This window comes from Neovison vison, chromosome 8 (assembly GCF_020171115.1).
Source record: "Neovison vison isolate M4711 chromosome 8, ASM_NN_V1, whole genome shotgun sequence".
Taxonomy (NCBI): domain Eukaryota; kingdom Metazoa; phylum Chordata; class Mammalia; order Carnivora; family Mustelidae; genus Neogale; species Neogale vison.
Window position 1 is genome coordinate 86,113,647 of NC_058098.1, and position 6,000 is coordinate 86,119,646.

The 6,000-nt window shown below is 40.6% G+C and overlaps 1 protein-coding gene across 1 annotated transcript in view; it reads right to left on the reverse strand.

Annotated features, from left to right (window-relative positions):
• The window catches only part of PELI1 (pellino E3 ubiquitin protein ligase 1), a 57,572-nt gene extending 52,787 nt beyond the window's left edge, over window positions 1-4,785 (reverse strand). The window contains exon 1 of the mRNA XM_044264086.1: window positions 4,481-4,785. The gene's annotated coding sequence lies outside the window, so the exon portion shown is untranslated. The remainder of the gene's footprint in view (window positions 1-4,480) is intronic.
• Window positions 4,786-6,000: the final 1,215 nt, after the last annotated feature.

The window sequence follows — 6,000 nt, forward strand, 5'->3', positions numbered from 1 at the left end:
CCATTTCTTCTTAAAACATGAAGTATTTTACTTACTTATTTTATTGCCTGTGTCTTGGTTTAGAATGTAAACACCATTAAGGTAGAGATTTTACTTTTAGTCTGTGTGAGTGATATTAGCATCTAGACCAGGGCCCAATATATAAAAGACATCCAATAAATACCGAATGAATATTTGGCATTCATGTCAAAAGTCCATTGCCCACCCAATAGCAGAGATTGCTAATCATAGCACTCTTTCCTACTGAGTCTGAACTGGGACTCCCAGTTTTCTAAATATTGTGCAGGGAGCCAGATTTGGTACCCAAGGGGAAATTTGTTATACCTACTTTACCTTCCCTCTTTCAAAGTAAGCATACTTTTATCTCCAAAATAAATTTAATGCACATTGTACGATGAAATTTAGCTGAAGCTTAGCATCATAAATAACTAACTATATTTCTTGTCAAGTATGTGAAAACTTTTCTTAGCTCATTTTAGGCAATTTAGGGGAAAAAGCAAATTGTAGCCAAAAAATGATAGGAAAAGAAACTGCAGAAGATGGTGGGAAACTAGGGGTACTACATATTTTTAGAATTAGCAACATCCCAAGGGTTCATTATAAAAGAAAAATCAGTAATAAATTCTTCGAAAAGGAAGTAAATTACATGCGTATTGAATTTAGAACTTTTTTTTAAAACTACATGAATGGTCAAAATTAACTGGGGAATGACAAATGTCTGGATTTTGCCATTTACAGGCAATAGCAACATATTCTATTTTTCTGTAAATTGTATTTTGAGGTATATAAAAGTCTTTAGGGGTAATACAAGGAATACTATGTAGGTAGATTCTTGTTCTTTGAAACAGAGTTTACTGAAGCGAAGAAAAAAAATCTACCTACACATTCTGAAAAAACAATCACATGTTCTTAAACTCATTTACAATTCATTTCTCTTAAATTACCTGATGAAGCTCTTTACCCAAGTTTACTTCTGAAGGAAGCTATGCTAATTGAAAGGCTCCAATCAGATATTCATGTTTTGATTACTTATTTCTACTTAAAAAGGAAAAAAAAAATCACAAATTCCCTGATATTCCCTCAAGAAATCATTGCTGCTTCTTTATTACTTGCAAATTAATTTAGCAACAACAACAGAACTTAAGTAGGGCCTACTAAGTGTAATATGCTAGGCAATTATTTTCAATCTTTGAAAGGAAAACTAGAAGTGGTCTTTCAAGACAATGTGAGAAAAAGCTAGTGGCATAACTTGAAATTATGTCTAGTTTCAGTGACCAATATTTCTTGTTTTGAGATTCCCACACATTACTGTGGGGGAAATCTTTTCTGGCAGAAGTCAAACTTAAAGAAAAACAACAATAACCCACCCACACCCCTTAACACATGTGTAAAAAAAAATCTCCAACAACCCAAATCCTTTGAAAGAATGATTTGTTTACTTTTTCTGTGTAATATATTTAGAAGGAATCTGGAAAAGATGGCTAGAAATCTATAAACAGAAAGTGCTAAGTGGAATTCACTGTTTATAGATTTTAGCTAGAATTTTGTCCCTTATATAATGTTGCCAGGAATCTTTATATTGTACTCTTTAAAAACATTATCAGGTTTCCTTCTTTCTGTTGATTTTCCTCTTCCTTCTTTCCACTGGCTCTTAAATTTGTTACATTCTTTTAAATTAAATGACAGAAATATAACTTTTGGAATAACATTATTTTTCCAAAGAAACTCCTGGGACCATCTTAGTGCCATCATATACCTGTCATTTTGAAATTTTAATATATACTGTACAGTTAAAATACATGTAATAAAATAATCCACACAAATCTTTTTGATTTAATAAATACAAGGATAGATCTATATTGATATGCAGTGGTAAGATGTATGTGTGTGAGAATGTTAGAAAGATAGTTTTCAATTCTAAGCCCGGGCTTAAAATATTTATCAGCCCCAGAAGTTTCTGTCTGTAAACAGTTGTTCACAAAGCAGGATTACTACAGTATAGTCCTTATCATCTGACCCACTGGACAACTACCATAAGGCATATCTGAATCACAAGATTCTGAATATACAAGTGACATTATGACAATCTGAAAAGAAGCTGAAACAAAGTCAAATAGCAGTCTATAGAGGCTTCCCCTTGAAACATGCCCGACTAGCATTCGGTGGTACCAGACTCATTCCCTAACCTGTGCTTTTCAGTCATTTCTTTCAGGGTTCCCCCAAAGACATCAGGAAACCTGCAATGCCAGCCTTTCCCAGTCAACACTAGCTTCTGCCTTTGGACTCCAGTGACTGAGTAAAGATGTTTTGTCAGTAGCTTCCTTAAAGCACAAATGCCTCTGGCAAAACTGATTTGTAAAAGCTTTCAGAAAAAGTTCAACATAACCAACTAACTGCAAAGTCACTGAAATGACAATTTTAAGGAGAGCACAGCTTCTCCTCCTTCACCCCAGATCTGTCACTAAGACACAATTTCTAGCTTTTTCTTTAAGTCAATAAATAATATCATTATTGCAATACAGCACCTCTAATACATAATTAAAACCCAGATGACAGTTTTCCCTTTAAAAGGTGTAAGATTATTAGATGAGGCATTAAAACCGCTTCACTACATGCAACTTTCCATACACTTAACTGTTTGATTTCCAACTGTTTGTTTTAAACTCAAGACCTCTTTAAATATACTACAGGAAGGGGGCAGGTTAGAGGACTACAGAAAAATATGAAAAGAGCACATGTCTCACTTTCCTTTTCTCATTGAACCACCAGAATCTAAAATTTGGAGACAACTATATTACACAAAGTTAAATTTAGGAGTAATTAGGATAAGTGAAAGTACTCACTGTTACTACAGTTCTAATCATTATTCACTTCAGGAAATAACTAAGAGAAACAATGCTTAATTTAAATTTTTGGTACCCTTCAGTTTGGTTCAACTACCAGAATAAACAAGCTTGTTCTCAGAGTTAAGCATTTTCCACCAGAAGAGGTTGTTGGTGTGAATTAAAAACAAAAGGAATTCATATGATATATTTGTACAATAAGGACAATGTTTTGAGAGATGTAAATCTGATCACTCTGAGAAAACATTTCCTGTTTTAAAGGAAACATAAACTGTAACAGAAGAACTGAAAAACTGAACCTTCTCCACAATTCAAAAATTTAAATTCCCACTACAATGCAAACAAACAAACAAAAAAAAGCACTTTACATCTCTCCTCAATTATAATACATATTCAATGTATAAAAAGACAAAGCCAGTTCTGAAACAAAAGATCAGCTGCCACGAAAACAAAACATTTTGCAGAGGAAAAGTACACAGCCTTGAACCAAAACAAACAGAAAACCTTTTCAAACACTTAAAGCTTCAGTCCATGGCACAATCAGCACCTTATGGATGAAATGTTCCCTCAATTTTTTGTTAACATACTGTTTGACGACTACACGAAGGGAAGGCTGTTGATGCTGTTAAAACCAAGACACATTTCCTTGTGTGTAGTGATTAATATCTATCAAATGAAATTTAAAAAAAAATAACACAACTCTGCCCTCCTGCCCCCCATCATTGCTCTCATAAGAGACCTGAGTGTACAAAAATAAAAGTAAATGCTGAGGTGAGTTTATGATTTACAGCATTTTCCAAGAGTCCTTTGAGGTTTTAAGATTCAAATACTATTTAAGAAGAATTATTGTTTGAACTACCTAACAATTACCCAGACTTCTTTTAGACTTCAGTTAACCTGTAACTAAAATGAGCATCTTTAACTTTTCCACGGGGCATTGGAGAACGAGTTCTTACTCATAAATGCTTTCAGGTCCTCGGACATTAGGCGCGGCAGAAGATCAAGAGCATCCTTCAATTAGAGAGCTCTTCCGGACCTCAGTTTACCCACTTACGAAAACGGGCATATTAACTTGTTTCGTAGGGACCCCAGAGGTGTAATTAATTAGTGTTTTTAAACGTTCTAAGATCCAGAGATGAAAGGAAATCCGAGAGACACGCAGAGAAGATGACAATAATCACAACAATAAAAAGAATGACTAACTTAGAAGTCTGCGTTATGTAAGGAAGGAGAAAGAAGTTAGCAGATCCACACAAACAAAAGAAAAGCCCACCGCCCCCTTTGTTTCTCTTTCAGTTCTCTCTTCCTCCCTGCCTCCGCCGAGCTCCCCTCCCGCAGCTTGCGGCCGCGCGCAGAGCGCGGGGCTAGGATTTGGCCGCCGCGCGCCGGACTCCCAGGCGGAGGGGGAGGGCGCGTCGGGCCGGCTCCTGACAAAGGCGCTTCCTCCTGCGAGGGCGCGGGATGCCCGCGCCGCAAACTCCGCTCTCGGCCGCCTCCAGCGCGGGGGCGCGCAGGCGGGCGGGGAGAGCCGGCCGGTCGCCCCAAGCAGCCGCCGAGGAAGTTACGCGCCCGCCTTGCCCGCACCCCTCGCCGGCCCCGTCACCATCCCTCCCGCGGCGCGCCGCGGCCACACTCACCGGACAATTGCTGGTGGCCTCAATCCCAGCACGGCCCCGAGAACCGGAGCGAGGGGGTGAAGTGTGCGTACGCGAGGAGCGCAAGCAGGCAGCCCAGCGTTCTGCGCCGCCTTCCTCGCCAACCGGCCAAGCCCCGCGAGGGAAGTTGGCCGCGGAACCGAGTACTGAGGAGCCGCGGGCGGAGGGAAAAGCGCGGAGCCCGCTTTGTGGTGCGCTCCCGGAGGGCTCGAGGCAAATCCGAACGCGCGGCACAGCTGGGGTGCTGGTGGAGGCGGCGGCCGCGGCGGCGCCCCCCGACGGTCCCTCCGCCTCACACCGCCTCTGGGTCACTGACACACACTCAGAGGGAGGGGAGGGGACTAACAGGAGGGCGGGGCAGGAGGGAGGGGACTAGGCAGGGCCACGGCGGGAGGCGGTGACGCTTCGCGGAGTGGTCTCTTGGGAGTTGTAGTTTTCCGACTGAAGAAAAGAGGGAGACCTTGTCGTTGAGGATGCTGCCCGCTCTTTCTGCACTGCGCATGCTCGAGGAGAGAGGGTCGGCCCCCACTGTTACTATGGTCACCGACACACCGAGGAAGAGAACGTGTTCTTTGCTGCAGCGGGCTGAACAAGGCCCTTCTTGTCTTAAGGTGCTGTTAGGGATCCCGCCCTCAGCTAGTCGTTCCTACTTTGCTCCACCCCCAGCTCCTAGCTTCACCACTCACAAGTGCCCAGTGAAGTCTGACTTCCTGTCGCTATTTCGGTCTTCCTTGCTGCTTAATTTTCTTTCAAAATTCTGAATCACACATACCATTTTCTTTTCCTTCCCTCAAACGAATCCTCTCTGCTTTAAATTCAAGGTTTTGTTTCGTTTTGTTTTGTTTTACCTAAGACTTGTAGAAATGTAGCTGCCTTCCAGTAACCTAACAAGTGATGAAACCATTATTAACACTGTCGGAATCCCATAGTTATTTTTTTCACTTAATTAGTCACATCAAACTTTAAGACCAGCAAAGGTAAAAAAGTTCAGGATTGGATTGGTATTTTTTACTTGCTCAGTGTAAAATAATCCAGATTTGTTTATTTTACAGTCTACGATTTTTGAGAAATATACATAAATTCAAACAATACGTGGGATGTTGAAAATTGTTTACTGTACATATATTGGCAAACTTTCATTTGGCAATAACAGAAGTCTGAACTAAGGTCTGAGTATGCTGTTGGGCTGGTCAGCTAAGTCTACACCCATATGGAGCACCCAGGTGCAAATTGGTAGTGGTGGAGTGTGGTGAAAGGCAGGATACAGTTACTGGATCTCTACAGGACTAAAGGCAACCTTTCCCAAGCAAGCTCTTTTGTTTTCCTGCTCTGCCTAGCTAGAAACCCATATCCTGGAAGAAAAAAGATTAATGTTTATAAATCAGAAACACATTTCGTGAGAGAAAAATTGAGGTTTTCAAATAGAATCTCAAGATCAGAAATCCTTATGCTTGTAGACCACATAATTACTCATTCAAAAAAACATTTATTGAGTATACTAT